General features: G+C 40.9%; 1 non-coding gene across 1 annotated transcript; it reads left to right on the top strand.

Moving 5' to 3' along the window:
- Positions 1–2,281: 2,281 nt before the first annotated feature.
- Positions 2,282–2,353, top strand: TRNAC-GCA. Its single transcript has one exon. It is a non-coding gene; the product is annotated as a tRNA-Cys (tRNA).
- The last annotated feature ends 19,227 nt before the right edge of the window (positions 2,354–21,580 follow it).

Raw genomic sequence — 21,580 nt, 5'->3', positions numbered from 1 at the left:
TAGGTGGGTCCCTTGTGAGGTCTATAGCAGTCTGATTCTGTTATCTTCCCTTCTTTTAGCATCCAGGGTATTGAGGGAATGGAACATAAAAGAGGAAGAAATTGGAGGAAGAACAAAAGAAATCAACCAGCTGCTTAATACTCTCCATTTACAAAAGGTCCATTCAGGAAACAGGCATTCAAAGCTGTACCAGGAATCATTTATAATTAAAATATGGAAAATAAACCTCAACCCCTTAAATCTGATCACATTGTATATACCCTTGTATATATCAAAGTATGATTTTAATGGCTTTAATAGAACTGAAAATCCTAAAGATGAGAGCTAATGTTGCTATGGAAACTTTTACATGTCTTGACTGCAGAACTCTTAGTTTAAATTTGCAAACTTAGTATCACATTAGCTTTTTTTCACATTGGATTTCTGGTTGGTCTTTTAAGAAGATAAAAGGAGAAAAACTACATGTCATACTAGTACTTCTTATTATACTCACAGCCAAAGAAGAGAGTGGTTTATCATCATTTGACACTTCTTTTTTTTTTTTTCTTTCTGTCTGCACAGGGAAACCTCCATCAAGGAGCTTACATAAGGGCTATGCAGGGTGAAGATTCTGGAGTCAAGCATGATTAATTCAATGCCGACAGTTTCAAAATTTGAATGATTTCCTTTTCTCATAGAATTAGATATCCAAAGTCTGAATCAATAGCCAGGGGGTTGTGAATTTAAAATTCCAAATTTTACAGAGCTCAAATCCCTAGGAAGAATAGAAAAAGCTCTGAATTCAGCCCTCAGAGGCATGGTGAGGCCCAAAGCCTGGATTCATTTGCTGTCAGCACATACAGTGCTGGACAGTTGGGCCCCTCCAGAGTAAAAGCGATATGAGAAGAATGCCACTTGGAGGACTGTGCAATGATCGTTTGGAAGGTTTGAAGCCCCTGTCCTCCTCTTTCTCCATCATCTCCTCCCCTACTGTCAGCCCATCCTCAGCCAAGGGGTGGGGGTAGTATCAGCAGAACGTATGGCAAACTGGAAGCTCTGTAAGCTTTAGGGTCAGCTGGGCCTGGATATAAAGTGAGCTCCACTGTAGGTTGGGTTATCTAACTTCGCGGATCCTCAGTGTTCTCACTAAATGAAGATAATGATGCCTATGCCACATAGATGTTGTTAAAAACTGACCTAGATAACACGCCAGATACTGAGTACTTTACCTGGTGCACAGTGGGCTCTCTATGAATATGTCTGCCTCCATTTGAAACGCATCATCTTTGGGGCCAGGATGCAGCAAACTGTTGGGTTAGCCAAAAAGTTTGTGTGGGGTTTTCTATAAGATGTGATGGAAAACCTGAATGAACATTTTGGCCAACCCAATAGATCCAGGCTGCATCTACCAAGTCCTTGTGAAGTGGTCATAAACTCTTCTTCCATCTCTACTATCATGTATCACTAGTACAGAGTTTGATTGTTTTCACATAAATCAATCCATTTACCCTGAAACTCATGCACCTGGACTCTGATGGCCTGGTTTTGATCCCTATTCTATTCTCAGCCCTTGCATAAGAAATACCTACTGGATGCAGGGGTGAGATGTAGGGGTATGAGGCATGTATAATTTAGGAGGGGGAGCTCTAACTTAAATTTTTTAAAAAATACACAAATACAGAATCTGGTTCAGAGCTAATGAGCCCATGCGAATGCTCTGAAATTAAAGCTTCATGAGCATGACAGTAAATCTACCTTTGTCTGAGGAAGTGAACACACTATCCTGAGAACTACTAATGAATGATCACCTGTTTCTTTGCGACTTTGTACGGTGCCAGCACCTCGTTTTGGTCCTATGACAATTCAGTTTAGGTCTGTCACTTGATATGCTGACTCATGATGAGAAATCATTATACCCACAAAGTATGTCCAAGTGGAGTGGGATGGATATCTATGGGACCATATAGTGTCATGGGAAAAATTCAGAATGTGACTTTTATCAATAACCTATATGTCTGTCTGCTGGGGCTGCCATAACAAAATCCTACACACTGGGTGGCTCAAAAAGTAGAAAGTTATTTCTCACAGTTGTGGAAGCTGGGAAGTCCGAGATCAAGGGATGAGACAGTTAATTTCTGGTGAGAGCTGCCTTCCCCCCTTGTAGATGGGCCCTCCGCTCACTGTGTCCTCACATGGCCTTTCTTCTGTGAATTCCCAGAAAGAAAAAGAGAAAAACCTTGCCCTTTTCCATAAGGCCACCAGTCCTATTGGATTAGGGCCCCACCCTTAGGACCTTAGGGCTTCCCTGGTGGCTCAGAGGGTAAAGCATCTGCCTGCAATGCAGGAGACCTGGGTTCGATCCCCAGGTTGGGAAGATCCTCTGGAGAAGGAAATGGCAACCCACTCCAGTATTCTTGCTTGGAGAATCCCATGGATGGAGGAGCCTGGTAGGCTACCAGTCCACGGGGTGGCAAAGAGTCGGACACGACTGAGCGACTTCACTTTCACTTAGGACCTTATTTAAACTTAATTACCTTAAAAACCCTATTTCTAAATCCAATCACATTGGGAGTGTATGGGCTTCAGTGTATGGACTTTGCAGGGGACAGAATTCAGTCCATATCACTGATCGGGGCGCTACTTCTGGCTTGCTCTCTGACTCTTGAGGTCTCACCTCTTTTGAACTCAATACACTCAGATCTGAGGATAATGTTAGAGCAGGGTGGAGTAGAACAATGACCTCCAGGAAGTAGAACCGAATGGCACCCTGCACAGAGCACCTTTCCCAGCAGAGTGTTGAAAGGAGAGACCAGGTAAGTCCCAGAGAAATGATTTCCTTGACCCCTGACCCCTGTGTTTCCTTCCCTTTTTTGTTCTTTCTCTTTCATGTTTTATTCCTCTTTTTTCTTCCTTCCTTCCTGTTTTCCATTTCTTCCTTTCTCTCTCCGTTTTTAATAGTACACAGTCAGACACAGTGGTTCTTGGCTCTCTTAGTGATGGTTATCTGCTTTTGATTTTCCCAGAATGAAAGGTGTGACTTACGGGTAAGGAGTAGGGAAGCAGAGAGAGCTTAATAGATGGGAAAAGGGTGGGAGGTCATGGTGGTGTTGGTATAAGACACGAGACATAAGCGTGTTACCCGATAGCAGGGAGCAAAGAAGAATGACAGTGTGAAAACAGAGTGGTAGGTACAGACACAGCATGAGAAATACCCCCGGTGATAACTCTGGGTCTCAATCGCCTCATCAGCCAATAAATACATAAATAATGCTGGAGCAGAAAAATCCCCGAGGTGCCCTCAATCTCTGCTATGCTGTACTTCTTTCTACCTTACCTTACTGGGAAATGGCATTGATAAATAAAACTCTTTGTGTGACTTGTAAGAAAATCATTATGTAAATTCAAAGTATCGCTCAAATTAATTCTAATGAGGTTCAGGGGGAAAAAACAAGTAACAACCAAAACTCTTTAATAAAGTGTTCTAAAAAGAAAGAAAGAATTATCGCCCACTTCTGCACTTCCTGCTTTTGGCAGGGACTCGAAGTGGAAATCTGAAAACACTGTGAGACAGTCTGTTCTCATGGTATTTCTAGCTGAGAACAGGAAGGAGGGGAAATCTCATATGAGTGAGAGAGCCTGTTTTTCAGTGATTAGCAGGCCAAAGAAGTTTCGCTGGGCAATCAAGCTTGACAGCACCTCTAAAAGTTCTACCTTTATGCGGTCAGCAGAGCAGATTGTGCCAGAAGCCCCACCCCAGTCACCAAGATACAACTCTCATCCACCATTTTTGCTGAATGGCTATTCTCCCTGAGGCTGGTATTCTGTGCCGGAGACCCAGACAGGAGCCGTGTGGCCCCTACCCTTCTGGAGCGCAGAGCAAAGTTGGAAGGATAAGGCATTTATAAATGACAAATAATCACAATGCTAAGCAGCATATGCTGAGTGCTAACTGAGCCATGCAGACAGTGCTAGGAAGGAGCCTTCCGCAGGCTGCACAAAATTCATTATTGGTTTGCATTTGCTCTCTACCTCACCACTGGGCTCCCATCACTCCTCGCTGGTGTATTCTGCACCTTGAGGCATAAAATGTTTCTTAATTCCTTTAACTCTTTTGCTCATCTCAAGTCACAACACACTGTCCTGTGTGTGAAGCTGATGAGTCACTGAGGCTGAATCCTGTTCACTTGAGGACATAATGGTTAACGCATATTGATTGGCTAGGCATGCTAGCAGAAAAATCCCAAAGTCTAGACTAGTTGCATTGTCTGTCCCTAAGTACCTGCCAAAGGGGTACGTGTACTGGTGTCTAAGGCTGCAGCAGACACTCCAGGGAAACACCCTTGGTCACCATGACTTCAACCGAGCCTCATAAATCACTTGAGGCCTATGGCAAAGGCATCATCTTTACGACCAGGGTAACTTGAGGGCTCTCGTGGAGGGGTGAGATTTCCCCCGCACTCCATCCCATCCCCAGAGAAGAACATGGAAATCCCCCATCTGAAAGCAAGTTTCTCACTTACTGAGGGGCAAACTTCCCTGGAAACAGATAAAAATGACTTGATGTTCTCGTTGAAATAATGTAATGATAAAGATTATGTTCTGAACAAGGGACTAACAGTGTTTTGTTAAAATGAGCATGACCACCATTACCATCTTTAATTATTTATTTATACCTGGGTGATGTGCTTATACAGCGAATAGTAAAATGCTTATGAAAGGGCACGTAAATCAGACAGATCTAGTTGGAGGTCATCGCCTTGTATTTACTATAATGCTTTAACCGACGTGACTGCTTTGTGCCCACGCCAGATGAAAGGCTGGAGGGATGTGTTGGTGGCATGGACATCAGGGGTTTCTCTGGATTGATTTTCTCTGGTTCTTTGAGAAAATCTAGGATCGCTTCATGGGTTTTTACTTATTCTCTGTTGGGAATATGAAAATGAATTAGACACAGATTTGGCCATCAAAAGAGCATGTATGATCCACTGAGTAAGGCAGATACCAGATAATACAAAGTAGGCAAGAGGACATCGGATAGGAAACTCTGCAAAATGGGACTGTAGAATGTGATAACCTTCAAACTTACAAACTAAAACGCTGATATAAAGTTATCCTTTTATAAATATAAACTTTGATTGCAGGTTCATTGTAGAAAATGTATAAAATAGAGAAATGCACAAAGACAAAAGGAAAAAAATCGCTCCTAATGTCACCTGGTGAAAAACACTGCAAAATGTTGCTATATGTCATTCTAGTCTCTTTTCTGGGCTTCCTCTGATAGCTCAGACAGTAAAGAATCTGCCTGCAGTGCAGGAGACCTGGCTTGCTCCCTGGGTCAGGAAGATTCCCTGGAGAAGGGAATGGTAGCCCACTCTAGTATTCTTGCCTGAAGAGCTCCCTGGACAGAGGAGCCTGGCAGGCTACAGTCCATAGGGTCACAGAGAGTCGGATACAAATGAGTGACCAACACTAAGTCACTTTTCTACGCATATCTATGTATTTTAAAACAACAGTAGAATCATATTATATATTGTTTATAAATAGTACTTTCCTTTAGCAACAGGCTGTGAAATATACTGTGATTATCTTCCCCACAAGATTTTCTGTCCTTCTGCGCTGTGATGTTTAATGGTATAATGTTTCGTCCTACAGATACACTGCACTTTCTTTATCCAGTCTCCCAGAGTAGCCCATTAAGACTGTTTTCAGTATCTCACTACTATAAACAATGCTGTGAGCATCTTTGTATATAAATATCTGTGCACCTAACTGATTATTTCCTCAGGATAAATTCCTTAGATGTAGGATTGCCACATTATAGGTATGGAAATTTAAGTTCAGCAGCATGGCTGATATGGTGATTAGGAAAACAGTCAAGATGAAAACTTAACCCTTGTATTTCAGAGATGCCTGGTTTTTGTGTTTTTGATTCCTTTATGTTGTGTAAACACTGATCCTAAAGATAAAAATGTAAAAATGGTCATCCTAGGTCTGCTGGCTGAAAGCTTTATTAGATTTTGGCTGCCATTTTGTCAACACCAGCAACTTTACTCTGCATTTGACTGACACAACATGTTACCTGCCTTTAACATGCATAAATTGACCCTTCCTTACTTTCTACTTGCTGTCTTTTGATTCCTTATGCATTAGTACTTCACAGGGTCAAAAACATCACCATTCTAACTGATATGTCATCAAACTCAAAAGCAAACAGTGAATTTCATAGTACATCCATAGTATAAAAAAAAAAACTTTTATCTCAGATGTATTAATTTAAAAAGAAAAAAATAGTTACAACTTCTACTAGAGCTCTCCATGTTGGTTGTCATGTTTAGGGTGAAAATATCATATGACTGTGGGCTAAAAATGCTGATATATTCACAAACATACGGAAGAGATGCACCTGAAATGAGGTGGCCAAGGGCATCTAACATGCTCAGAGCTCTGCGTTCAGGACTGTCAGTTTTAGAGATCCATAAGTAGTTCTGTATTTTCCACTTTGAAAAAAGTGAACGTGTTAGTTGCTCAGTTTTGTCCAACTCTTTGTGACCCCATGGACTGCAGCCCACCAGGCTCCTCTGTCCATGGGTTTATCCCAGCAAGAACACTGGAGTGGGTAACCATTCCCTTCTCCAAGGGATCTTCCTGACCCAGGGAAGGAAACCGGGTCTCCTACATCCCAGGCAGATTCTTTCCTATCTAAGCCACCAGGCAAGCCCAGCTTTTTTTTTTTTCCACTTTAGGGTTTCAAAACTCTCCTTTGCTCCATCTCTTCAATAGCTATTGTTTGAGTGTCTATTCTGTACCTGGAACATAAGTCAGCTGATGCTCTCAAAAGGTCATAGTCTCGTTCAGGATATGGTGGCATCATTGTTAGGACAGGGATCAAACGCACGAATAGCTCCCTTTGCCTGTCTTCCACATCCCCCCCTGTGCTCTAGCTTCTTGGAGTTTTCCACTCGCTGTCTCTCCCCTCCCTCACATCAACCGTTTTCAGGAAGGGCCTGGACTGGGGGTTAACACAGAGGTGCAAGATGGTGGCAGAGGTTCTGCAGGGCCGGCTGCAGCCAGGGACCAGGAAGCACACGCTCTAGCAGGCTGCCTGCCGCAGCCCCACCCTGAACATTTGTGGAGCCCGAGGCCAGAGCGCAAATAGGGCCACTTACCATCTGTGGAAACACATAAAAGTTGTAAATCAAGTTAATAAGCTGTTAACTAAAATACAGCTTCAGATGGACAAAATCGAAAAAATATGTGTAAGCTATGGTTTTATATGATAGGAAGTTGGAAGACTATCAAGCAATTGGATTTAATTATTGCTGTTCATATATGCATGTTCTGTTGATGGGTTGGCAATGTTTGGATAAGAATGAACGGATACATACACTTCTGGGGAAAACAGTGATTGTCCCTGGGATCGGGACTGGTGGCGTGAAGAGGGGTCTTTTACTTATTGGTTTAGGTAAATTTTTTAGAGACATGATGAAAGGATGGGTAATTTTATTTTCTTTTTCTCTGCTTTTCTCTATTTTTCAAATTTCTAAAGTAATCATATGTTGCTTATGTAATTTGAAAAAAATTTAAAAAGAAAGAAGTCAAGACTAGAAAACTGTTCTAGGATTGGAAAGTATCTCATTAAGCTGAATTCCTAGAAAAAGATTGTATTTCAGTTTTTAGGCTTATCTGACTTAAGGAACTAAAATTAACCCCAGAAACACCAAACATTTTTCTTTAAGAGGTCATGGGGGAATTGGAGAGGTACCCAACTATCAAAAAATGACAAATAGAGAATCTATATTTTAAAGAGAACATGTGCAGCCACAGAACTTATTGCCTGACTCTTTAGGCATATTATTTTTGGTGGCTCAGTGGTTTAAGAATCAGCCTGCCGATGCAGGAAATGCAGGTTCAATTCCTGGGTTGGGAAGACCTCCTAGAAGAGGAAATGGCAACCCACTCCAGTTTTCTTGCCTGGAGAATCCCATGGACAGAGCAGCATGGCAGGCTACAGTCCATGGGGTTGCACAGAGTTGGATGTAACTGAGCATGCATACATACAGGCTTTTACAAAATAATCAAATATTTCTTTTTCAAAGACCTTAGACATTTCAGAATTATTTGTATAATAAGATGTTGCATTTACTCAGTGATTCCAGCTTTTCAAAGTGTTTCGTGTTAGTCCTTTCATTTTTATCCTCACAATAATCCCACAACGTACGGAAGATGTCACCCCATTTTCCAGGTGAAGATAAATGAGACTCAGTAAGTTGAGAATGGTCCCCAATGTCACAACTAGTTCCTGGTGGAACCGAGACTAGAATATAGGGCTCTTGGATCAGAGTAGAGTTCTCTTGCTACTACTGCTAATAAACTTGCAGAATTAATTTTCTGGAATGTACACTTATTTCTCAGAAATTTTTGTAAATGTCCCCCATTCTTCTTTTTCCTTTTTAAATGAAACTTATCTTTAAAAGGCTGCCAAAATTTCTCTATGGGCTACGAAAGAATATTCAACACCCTTTTAAGAGATGCCTGACTCCCTGTAAGTAATTCTACAAATGAGGATCTTTATAGATAGTGCTAATTAGTACTGAGTACCTTTAGAGATGCCTTGCAGGCTAATGTCCAAAGAGGCAACACATGGGGGAGGGAATTGTAATAACCTTTCCCTCAGGGTCTCAGCTGACTTCCTGTGATGATGAGAGACCATAGATTATTTTACTCAGTGCTTAAAATATGCATAAGGACTATGTTAGTATTATTTGAAGATAAACAGTATCTCATTTAATCTATTTCTTCAACTGAAATTGTTTTATAATAGCAAACATTTTACTCATACTCTAGAAAGAGCACACTTTTAAAAGATAATTTGGATGAAATAGATAAAAGAGATCAAAAGGTACAAAGTTCCAGATTAAAATATGTCCTGGGGATATAATATACAGCATGGTGATCATACTGTTTATAGGGTTCTCAAGGCAAGAATACTGAAGTGGTTTGCCATTCCCTTCTCCAGTGGACCACGTGGAGGATGAGATGGTTGGATGGCATCACCGACTTGATGGACTTGAGTTTGAGCAAAATCCAGGAGTTGGTAATGGACACAGGAGTCTGGCATGCTGCAGTCCATGGGGTCGCAAACAGTTGGACACAACTGAGTGACTGAACTGAACTGAACTGATGGTGATTATAGTTAACAATACTATATTGCATATCTGTAAGTTGCTAAGAGAGCAGATCTTAAAAGTCCTCAATACAAGGAACAAAAATATTTTTGTAACTATGTACAGTGACAGATGTTAACTAGGTTTATTGTGGTAATCATTTTGCAATATATACAAATATTGAACCTTTACTTTATGTTATACACACGAAACTAATGTAATGTTATATGTCAAGTATACCTCAATTTTTAAAAAGCTTAGGTGGTTTTTTTAATTAACAAATCTGTGGTGCTATTAAAAGAACGATAACTTGATTTTTGTAATATATATTTTTGTAAATTAAATTTTTTAATTTCAAAATATTGTACTTCAAAATGTTTATAACTTGACTTATAGTTTATTTATCACTATTTTAGTGAGATGTATATAGAGCAGAAGTCAAAATGACCCCCCATTGACTCTCATACCACACCATACAGGCCAACAGACATAATTAACTGAAGCTCTTAGCCATGGCAATTAGAAAAAAATCTTTTCACTGGAAAAGTGTTATAAAACAAAGCCAAAAATATCATGTGATTTTATTTTACTTTATCTCAAAATCTTAAATATGGGACTTCATGTAAAAGGTTAGTGCACAACTAAAACCTAGCAAATAAAAATAAGTCCTATTTTTTTCAGAATATGCAGGTAAATAGTGAAGTTACCATGTAATTGAACCAGAGTATTTCTGCTCTCCAAGGAAAAGGTCTGTGCTTGATCCAACTATCAGATCCATTACAGAGCTATTCTATACTTAATTAAACAGCAATTTAGAGAATAAAAGAATAGAATTTTAGGCTTGTAAAAATGTCTTGAAAGTCTTTAATAATTCCATAGAGAGCCTTGGTTTTAAGGTCTAAAGATTCTTCAGTCATGAAGAATCATGGGTCAACAAGAACCAGTGTGTTCACTAACATAGCTGCTTCAGGAGGTGATGACATTGGCCCCAAAGGGTAATGTGAAACCAACTCCCCACATTAAATGGGGGCTTCCCAGATGGTGCTAGTGTTAAGACTCTGCTTGCCAATGCAGAAGATGCAAGAGAATACGAATTTGATCCCTGGGTCAGGAAGATCCCCTGGAGGAGGAAAATGGCAACCCACTCCAGTACCCCACTTCAGTATTGAAGAGGAGCCTGGTGGGTTGCAAAGAGTAGGACACGACTGACTACACAGCACACACACAAGTCAAATCACTCTTCAAGTGCTTCTCATACTTATGAGTTCAACTTCCTATCTGCTACTAGCGGTCTATCCCACAGTCTTAAGTTTACTCTTGAGTCAAGAGGAAGAGGAAAACCAGTCATAGAAGGATGAATACTGCATGATTCCACTTACATGTGGTATCTAACATAGTCAGACTCAGAGAGCAGAATGGTGGTTGCCAGGAGGAAGTGGGAGTAGGAAGTAGGGAGTTGATAATTGATAGGCATAAAGTTTCAGTAAGTTAAGATGAGTAAGTCCTGGAGATCTACTGTATAACACTGCCTACAGCTAACAACTCAGTTTGTACACTTACAAAGAGGATATATGTCTATATATAGAGGATTCACTTTGATTCACAGCGGAAACTGACAACATTGTAAAGCAGTTATACTCCAATAAATTTTTTTTTTTTTTTAAGAAAAACTGCTTAGACCCTGGAAGGGATGGGGAATCTATTGAGAGGGTAGATCTCATACTGAGGATTCTTATCACAATAAAGTTAAATTTAAAATTTAAAAAAAAAATGAAAAGGAAAGCAGATTAGCAAAAATGTCAGGAAGAGAACTAAAGGAATATATTAATAAAACACCTCTTTGTGAATGTAAGATAGGGCCCAAGGTAGGTAGTACATGCTACTGGGCCATTCCTGAGTTTTAGTTCAGAGAGCTAGAGCTGCTTGACTCAAGTCACCAAGATGACAGGTGTGCTCCTCCAGCACACAGACCTCTGCTTGCCTTTGTTTATAATGCCTGACAAGTGAAAGGGCATCCCATGTTACTACCTAGAAATAGCCAACTTTATAGTCTAGGGACGCTCTTCAAGTCCTGTGTGGCAGCCCCAGGATAGGCATTGATTGGGCAAGAGGAAGAGCCAGATAATAGAGATGAAACAGAGAAGTTGTCCTTGTGACTCTACTAGTGACCTCAACACTATCTCCTTGGATGGGTGCTCCTTGATGGAGATCCTCTGGGATGTACAAAGCTTCTGTGCTTGTCTGAAGGTGAACAGAATTCTAACCGTAACAATATGATCTTTGCTCTGACAGATTAGAAATAAATTAAGAAAACATAGGCACCAGACCTCTCCCTCCTTGGGGTAGACTTCAACAGCCCCTAGGCAAATACATTTTATTCCTATACATTCATTTTTCCCATATCCTTATCATAATTAGGTTGACACATTACTATAATTAATCTGTTCTAATTGGAGAAATTAGCAGGCTCCTCACAGTCTTAGAATAGGAGTGCCTGCTTCCTCCATTCACTGATTTCATGCCAGCTTCGACCACCATAGCAAAATGTGCTGTGCTGTGCTTTGTCGCTCAGTCGTGTCTGACTCTTTGTGACCCCACGGACTGTAGCCCACCAGGCTCCTCTGTCCCTGGGGATTCTCCAGGCAAGAATACTGGAGTGGGTTGCCATACCCACCTCCAGGGGATCTTCCCAATCCAGGGATCAAAACCGGGTCTCCCGCATTGCAGGCGGATTCTTTACCATCTGAGCCACCAGGGAAGCTAGTAAAAAGCCACCAGCAGATCTTAGCATTTGCAGGGTAGGGTCATAACTGAACAAAAACCATTATGAAGTACAAGAAGGTCAGCTTTCTGCTGTCCTTAGCATTTGTGTAACACCAGGGAAATCTTAGCGCATCTGTTATTTTTAAGTGGGCACCAGCAATTCAGAAATCTAAAAGCAGCTATATCTAAGCCTTTTAAAGTTTTCTTAGCCATTGACTCATGTCTTATCCCTTTGGTTGCTGGCAACCTGACTTTTAGCCAAGCAAACAATAAACTGAGAGCATAAACAAAATTGTTCCCTCTCATTTTTATAGTTGAGGAATAGACATAACAAAATCTATAAATTTCCATGGACATAAATCCCTGAGCACTACCTTTCAGCTGCTTAAAATCTAATAACACCAGGAGTTACTCTTCTGAGCAGGCTATAAACCTAAGCAGGGTGATTTTGGCATAACAGATACAGTTTGCAGGGAGATTTAAACATGATTATAGCTCATAACTGTCAACAACTAACATAAAACCGTATTCCCTCAATCAGAAAATCTGCATTTCAGGTGTTTAAGTTTAGCAGGGGTTGGAAGGGCTGCTCCATCTGCCAGATTTGTCTGACAACCTACCATCTGAGGATGAACAGCCTTGCAAAATAGGTATGGAGGTCCAGCTCTCTTTGTCCCTGTGTTCTAGAATTTCCAGGAAGCTGGCTTTCGATGCTTCATGGAGAAGGGTAGGTGGGAATCTAGGAGACCAGCGTGGAACCTAAAAGCTGACACTGCTAAACCTCAAAGCAGTTCATGGGGGCAAAGCAATCGTGGCAGAACAGCCTGGGGGGGGGCACCAGGACAGCGTCGTGGGAGGGCTCCGTTCTCCTCCCCACCACCTCAAATGTAGAGTTAGGAGAAGTCTCCTACTCCGTCTCACCAGATTGTCACTCATTAGCTCTACACACAAGACATTTTGTGGTTAATAGCTACCCCTCCCCAAAAAAACTGACTTGTCTAAAGTTATTGGCAGATGTCCCAAATTTTGACCTCCACCTAGAATCTCCTAATGACATACGGTAATAGAATAAGCCAGTCTGAGTAGTATGGTATATATGTGTATTAGACTAAATCTAATTTTCAATGACTAATCCATTTGAGCCATGCAGCTCGCATTACAGAGGATGGAAGATTGAGCATTGCATATTTAGAGACTCAATAAAATGTGTTACGTAATGAATCATGGGGACATAATCCCCTGTGCAACAGTGGTGAACTCAACACTGGCAATTCCTCACAGAGTTCCCCAAGCTGAGGAGGGAGAAGAAGAGAGAAAGAGTTCTTTGATAGGAAAAAAAAAAAAAAGGCAATCTTCCACGATGCCGTCTGGATTGGACCAGAGGGACACCCAACTCAGGCATGCAGAAACTAGGAAGATTTCCCAGAGGGAGTCCTAGGGAAGTGGGATCCTGAAGCATGTGTGGGCAGTAGCAGTGGAGGGGTTGAGGGAAGGAAGAATACTGCAGGCAGAGGAGAGCCCAGGTTTAGACGTCAGTGGTGAGACACCACAAAAAGTAGGCAAGACACGCTCAGTCACATAGGGCCTTGCAAACTCTTGCAAGATTTGGGCTTTATCCTAATGGCAGTGGGGGCCATTGGAGGGTTTAAATAGATCAGCAATATGATCAGATCTGGGGATGGCACCTCGACAACTGGGCCTATGGCATTGCTGTCCTATGTAATAATACCACAAGCCCACGTGGGATTTTATCCCTGTTAGACAACTGATGTTGCTTCTCCAGCCCGTGTTACCAGCCTTAGTTCATCATTATTAGTGCATGCCCTTCTTTGGGAAATCACCTATCATTTAATCTCATGTGTGATGGTTGCTTTAGAGGAAGATAACTTTGTGCTTTTGTTAATTGCCTGCTTATCTGGGCTGACATTTCTAAACCCACACAGAAAGCCCATAACTTTCTGTTCAGGAATATTTTAGTGCAGCTAAATGAGCATATAACTGTTGACATACTAAACAAAAGGGTTGACTCACATGGTACTCTGGAACCAGTGCTGTATTCTTAGATGGTGTCACCTTACAGGGCTTGGGTGTCCTTAAAAAGAATCTGCCTCTTCACGGCCTCTCATGAATTTCTACATCCCGGCCCTCGGAAATCTAGAGGCCTGCTAAGTGGTAACAACTGAAATGAGATGCTGTCGTGTGGGAATACTAAGCAAGATAGGCTAAAGAAAGCAAAGAACTTCCTCGAGAATAATTGGATTTAACATCTTGTTCGTAGAACAGACGTGATCTGCAGAGGAAGACAAAATTGATTTTTATGTGGCTTGCTGGCTGTGCCCGCAGAAACCAAGCTCTCCTCCCGCCCGCTCCTGCAGCAGTTGTGATCAAGAAATGACAGTCCTCTCTCCCCTCTTCAGCTCTGGTTGTAGCACAGGCCGCAAATAAATTGCTAACATTTAAGTGCATCTGTTGCAAAGACAGAAGCTCAGAGGACACTGGGGAAATTTCAAACCAAATTTCAGGACTGAGCTCATAAAAGCATGCACCATCTGTGGAATTTTGCTCATATGCATTGCTATAATGGGGGGGGGGCGCAATAGAGATGGGGAAAAAAGAGAGTGATAAAAGGATTGCATAGGAACCAGCTTTGAATCTGAAGTCTCTCTTTTCAGATCAATTCACAGGTGGCCTTTGGGCCAGGCAGGATCCCAAATACCCTTCCTCACCCCTAGAGCTCTGACCCACAGAGGCTTAACTGCATGAAAAGGTTACCACGAATTTACCCTGTGTCTATACACAGCCCCTTCCCTATACTTTACTTGTGCAAGGACTCAAGACTTTCCATCTTTCCTCCTTCTGGTTTACTTGAGACTGAGGCTGAGTCTAGTTCTTTCTGTCCCACCGTCCACGCGGCAAAACAAAACCAATCCAGAGCATTTTCACTCAGCCTGTTACACTGTTACAGTGCCTGGGAAGGCAAGTTCCTTCAGAATCCCTTTATAGATGATCAAACTCGTGGTCTAACAAGCTTTTTGTTGTTTGTGATTTTCATTTCCCTCCACAGTTTAGGGCACTTTGGAAAAAAATTTCTATTCAGCACTTCTCCACTCATAATTCAGGAGAAAAAGAGTCATGCGGTATAATAAGGATAATTAGCTCTGACTGGAAATAATAAGCTTGGCAGCACAGAGACCCTCCACTCAACACACTCTCCCATTTATCGTTTTGTATACTCTCTGTCAAGGCTAATTACTACTCCTGTAATTACTAACCTGTTGAAAGAACAAAGGAAAAAGCTACGTGGTACTTAAATAAATCCGTTTCTTCCAATACCATCTCAATAAAACTTCTTAGCACAGAATGTATCCTTGCAATCTTACAGTTAAAAACTGCTGCAGTTTGTCCTCAAAAGTATGATCAGCTGTTATTAATAGATGATTTTTGCCTGTGTGTATGCAAGTGGGAGTTGAGTTTCTTTCATTTAGATTCTTGTAAAATACAGGCCGCTGGAAGTGATGATCTCACGCTTAAAAAGGTTCAGCATTGATATAGCATGTTTCGTTTTTGTTAATTTGTTAACCCTGGTGCATTGTGGGAACAAGCACTATTTAAATGACCACAGGCTTCCCCTGTGAATGTGTCTTAATCCAGACCAGTCAGACACTTGTCTTCTCCCCAAGAGAAGAGATACTGCTGACTATGCCCAACCAAAGTAGAGAAATCTAGAGACAAATGTAACTCCCTCTTTTTTCTAGGGGTGATGCACATTAGGAAGTTTTAAAACACAGGAAGATGTAAAAAAAAAAAAAAAAAAAAAAGGAGACTTCCTACATTGTTGGTGGGAATGGTAATTGGTGCAGCCACTGTGGAAAACAGTACGGAGGTTTCTCAAAAAACTAACTAACGTATGACTCGGCAATTCCACTCTCAATATACAGCCAAAAAAAAAACCAAAAAAACTAATTCAAAAAGATACATGCACCTCAATGTTCATAACAGCATTATTTATAATTGCCAAGGAATGGAAATGACTTGTGTCCATCAAAGATGTATGCATAAAGAAGATGGTACATACAATGGGATATTAGCCATAAAAAAGAATTTTGCCATTTGCAACAACATGGATAGAGCTAAAGAGCATTATGCTAAGTGAAATAAGACAGACAGAGAAAGATAAATAACGTTTGGTATCACTTATTGTGGAATATTAAAAATACAACAAACTATTGAATAAAACAAATAAAAAAGCAGCAGACTCACAGATACAGAGAACAAGCTAGTGATTACCAGTGGGAAGAGGAAAAGGGAAAGGGGCAATATAGAAGTAGGGAATTTAAGAAAGGGTTATTATAGGATTATATGAAATCACATGTGTGCAAAGTTTGTAAATTGAAAAGCACAATAGAATTGAAAGAACTTTCTTTCAATTATGGGTTGGCCAAAATGTTCATTTGGGTGTTTTCATAAGATGTAACAGAAAATCCCAAGCAAACTTTTTAGCCAACCCAATAATAAGAGCATTCTGGGAGCTTAGAAATAGCAGGTTTTATACAGAAAGGAGTGACCATACCAGTCACACAGAGTTGTTTATGCCTTTATTCTTCTACCCAAATGGTGTTCCTCCCTCTATCTCTTATGAAAAGATAAAAATGAGAAATGGTGTTTGAGAAGTTACTAGATCATTGTTATTAATCTGTGAGGAATTATAGAGAATAAGGAAGATTTGAAATATGAGATGACATTATGATTTCCAGAAAGAGAATTCAAGTGGTTTCTGGGTAAGATGTTAGAATGGATTAGTGAGAGAAGAACCAGTGACCACCGGGAATTAGCACTGATTCATTAAGAACAAGTCCTGTCAAACAAAATTCATCTCTTTCATTGACAGTGTATTAGGCTTGCAGATAAGGAAATCAGCAAGACATGGACCTCATTCTTAGCCTGTCTTTGAGCCTTCATTAAGAAAACCTCAAAATCACTCACAATGATCTTGTCAAGGGATTGGCAAATCATTAGCTGAATATTAGTACCAGTAATTATTATGAGTTATTACAAACAAGCTAGAAAAATTGGAGGCGTTTAGAGAGAAGAAAATAGGACAATGAAGAATTGTGACAATTTATCTATGAGAAACAACAGAAGAAAAAACAGATAATACAAGTTTCCTCGGCCAGAAAAAAATATATATGTATGCGTACTTATAAATATTTGTGCTCAGTCACTCAGTCGTGTCTGACTCTTCTGCGACCCCATGGACTGTAGCCCAACAGGCTCCTCTGCCCATAGAATTTTCCAGGCAAGGATACTGGAGTGAGGTGCCATTTCCTACTCTGGGGGATCTTCCCAATCCAGGGATCGAATCCACGTCTCTTGCATCTCCTGAGTTGGCAGGTGGATTCTTTAGCACTGCACCACCTGGGAAACCCCATATATATAAATATTTATTTACATATAAATATACAATTATATACATAAATAAAATGTATAATTATTACGTGGAAGGGCGATTAGACTTCTATATGGCATTGATGAATAGCACTTGGACCACACTGAGAAAAGTGACAGGGACCCAGATTCCATTTCAACCACCAAAGCTCTCCAAAGACGGAATGCACCACCTCTGAATGCTCAGTGAATACACTACTACTGCACAAGCCATAAAGAAAAATTAAAGATCAGATGGCTAATTTACTAAAATGACCTTAGCAGTGGCTACTTTACAACAGAACAGAATTATCATACCGTTTATAGCACCTTCACATATATTCTTGCCCTAACACCCTTCCGGGCAAGCTGAAGTCTGAGGCTCAGGCCCAAGCAGAGTTTTAGGAGAAGCAGTTGAGCCCATGTTGAAGTGGTCTAGATTATGACTCCTGGATATGGAGTGAAAAGAGGCTGAACACTACATTTGGGCCATCTTGGGAAGTTCCAAAGTGTTGCAAAGATTATGTCGGAAAGGGAGGTAGAAGGGCAGCAAACACTCATTAGAAGTGAAGTCTGTAACTGGGGTTGGTTGACACACAGCTGGCAGAATGGAGAGATGGTTGATGCCTACAACTACCTCTGTGGACAGAGGGAGGGAGCCTTTCAGGAAATCTCCCTTGGACTTGATCTGTCAGTAAACTGACAGAGAACTCTTATGCATACCGAGCTGGTTCCAAGGTTATCACATATTATCTTCACAACTACCCTCGTGGGTAAGACAATGAACGCACTTGTGTCCCCACTTTTCAGAAGAGGACCCAAGACTCAGAGATGATGTAAAATTTCCATACAGCAAGCTTAAGGGAGAGCCAGGCCTACAACATTGTCCTTCTGACTCCAGTGGGCTGTCATGCTGAGGGGAACGTGAGAGCACAGACAGCATATCAATAGCTAACAGAAATAAATGGTTCTTATTTCCCTGGCATCCTCTTGCATGGATTTCTATCATTTCTGCAGCTGTAGGTAACTATAAGGGCTTCCCTCCCTGATAGCTCAGCTGGTAAAGAATCCGCCTGCAGTGCAGGAAACCTGGGTTCAATCCCTGGGTTGGGAAGATCCCCTGGAGAAGGGAATGGCAACCCACTCCAGTATTCTGGCCTGGAGAATTCCATGGACTGTATAGTCCATAGGGTCACAAAGAGTCAGACAATAATGGGCGACTTTCACTTTCAGGTAACTATAAAATATTATGGGTCTCCCCAAGGATCCATTTATAGGCCTACCTTTTTGATTTATTTTCAAGCTAGAGTTCATCACACTACCAATTACTTTTTTGAACTCTGTCTTAAAATCATACTAGGTGGACATTCATTTCCCTTGTTTACGACTGCAGATGAAAGGAGATTTTCTCAGCCTCTGAGGAGCCGGACATTTGCAACTGCTCATTTGCAATTAGACAACATACAGCTATCAGCCTAAGAGTAAGACAATGAGTTCTTTATTAGCCCACAGTCAGATTCCCAGTGTGGAGGCTGGACCTCAGTGCTTAGGAGTAGTTTGGCTTACTAACTCACCTGGGCACATTGTAATTATTGCAGGAAGAAACTTCACTCCCACATTTATATTTGCATCTTTAAAAGCCAACAATTTGCTGAATCATTTATTGGGGTTAATCAAATATCATCTTTAAGAAACCACTGCTTATCTTTCTGAAAATGATCTTTTTAAACTGGAAAAGATACAGCTACATACAATAAATCAACAAAAAGCTATGAATATGTAAAGAGGGCAAACTCATCAGGCCTGGGCATAAATTATTTCAAAGGAGAGGCACAATTACTGTCTGTGATAATGAGAAGAATTATAACCAATCTAAGTTGGGCCCCATGCTCTTTGAAACATGAGTCTCAGTTTCCCAAAGACTGTTGAGGCTGATGTTGAGGAGAAAGGGGAAGAAAGTGTTTTTGGCAGAGCTTTCTTCTCACTTTAGTTGAGCATTACCATGGGCTGAGAGAAGTTTATAAGGAGGGGCTCACAATCTTAGTTCCTGGGGTCTTTGTTATGATTATTTGATGGGGGCATTAGAAATTCTTGGAAGACTCTTGTCTAATTTGTCCAGTGTAGGTAATTATGAATGAGGAAGGTAATTCTGAAAACCTTGTGGGACAAAGGAAACGGTAGTGATTAGTTTAAACCGAACTCTCAGAAGAGCAAGCTGAACTTCCCCTTGAGCTTCCTCACTCTGCCTCTAAACACCTTCTTTCCTTTCCAACAATTCCCCACAGTAGTCATGTTCTGTTTCAATTTCCACTTCACTCAAATAGGTAACTCATTGCCCCATATCACATTGTTCAGTTGATGGAATCTATGAGACTATCTCCTTGTTACTTTCTGTTCCGACATATTGTGGGAGATATAAAAATTTGTTAGACACAGTCCTCATCTAGTTAGGAAGACTATCTCTGTGTAAAAATAGAGCCAATGAGATAATCAGGGAATTCAATGCCAGACAATGGTAAATTTCTGGCACTTGGTACCGACAATCAGAGCTATATAAATTCAGAAAAAAGAGACTCATTGGGCTCAGGCAATCAGGGAAAGCTTTTCGAAGATGTGACTTGAGTTGAACCATCCACGGTGTCTAGAGTTTGTATAGACGTCACGTCCGTGAAACTATACCTATATGACTTGATACAAGTGTTAGTTAAATGCAGCCATTTAATTATAAAATGACTCCATCCAAATGCTATGTCCTTAGTATATATGGGGCTTCCCTAGTGGCTCAGATGGTAAAGAACCTGTCTGCAATGCAAGAGACCCAGGCTCAATCCCTGGGTCAGGAAGATTCCCTGGAGAAGGGAATGGCTACTCATTTCAGCTGTTCTTGACTGGAGAATCCCACGGACAGAGGAGCCTGGTGGACTCACTTTAGCTGAGCATTACTATGAGCTGACAGAGGGGTAAAGAGGATTATAAGGAGGGGCTCTCTGGCGTCTCTGTTATGATTGCTTGGTGGTGGCACTAGGAATTCTAGGAAGTCCATGGAGTTGCAAAGAGTTGGACATGACTGAGTGACTAACTTTCACTTGGTTTATTTGTGTGTACTCAACATTCTTTGTTATTCCTCTATGCTCCAGCACACCTAAATGGACCTGTTAATATAATATTGTGCTGTGATTGTAGTTGGATTCAGGTTAGAAAGCAAATCTAGGTGAACCAAAGCAAGATAGAAACAATAATGGAAAGGTTAACATAGAGCTTGTTTCCCTGAAAACAGCTGAGCTGTCAGGAGAGCAATGGGATGGACATCTATGCAATGCCATGTGTAAAATGATGATGGTGGGAAGTTGCTTGGTGCTCTGTGGAGACCAAAATGGGTAGGCTGGGGGTGAGGTGGAAGGGAGGTCCAAGAGGAAGAGGATGTATGTATACCTATAGCTGATTCACTTAGTGGTACACGAAACTAACACAATATTGTAAAGCAACTATACCTCAACAATGAAAAACCAAAAACAAGGGCAAGAGAATAAAACTCAGCAAATAAACAGGGTCTAGGTGACTCAGGATTTCAACAATCATGTAAACATAAGGTACTGGTCAAATGGACACCTCAAGACTAAGTCTGCCTTCCATAGACTGTCTTTCAGATTTCATGCTGGAATAAAACTAAGGCAAGAATTGGATAGGCTAGGCTGGGAAATAGGGAGTGATTACTTAGGAGAGAAGGTAATTAGATTATGAAATTAAGTATATGGGGCAAAATATAAAGGCTAATTTTCATACTTAATGTGCTTTTGGGTCTCAACTAGCTCATAGCTTACTCAGCTCAATTCCAAATAGTAGAGCAAGAAAATATGTGATATATTTAAAAATTGATTATGGAGAAAAGTAGTCTTATTGATCCCAAAATGTGACTTACGTTCAGTGTGCTGAGTTTTGATCTAATCAACACAACAGGAATACCAAAAGCCTGCTGCAACTTCCAGGTCAATTTTTCACATACATCTAACTAGAGCATTCATCTTCTCAATGTAAACGAGTCATGCTTTTCAATGAAAGTGCTCACATCAGACCTTTAAAAACCAAGACCTGCATGTTCTTCATAAAAATGTAAGAGTCCCTGACATTTAGGGTAACAGAAGGAGTTGCTCTGATATTCTTTGCTAAATTTACAAGATTTGGCTAAAACCCCAAGCGTCTGTCCTATCACAGTAGAGTATTAGTCACTCTTGAAAGGATTTAGCATACTG

The sequence above is a fragment of the Cervus elaphus genome, chromosome 7, assembly GCF_910594005.1.
Source record: "Cervus elaphus chromosome 7, mCerEla1.1, whole genome shotgun sequence".
NCBI lineage: Eukaryota > Metazoa > Chordata > Mammalia > Artiodactyla > Cervidae > Cervus > Cervus elaphus.
This window is presented reverse-complemented; position numbering and strand designations above follow the sequence as displayed.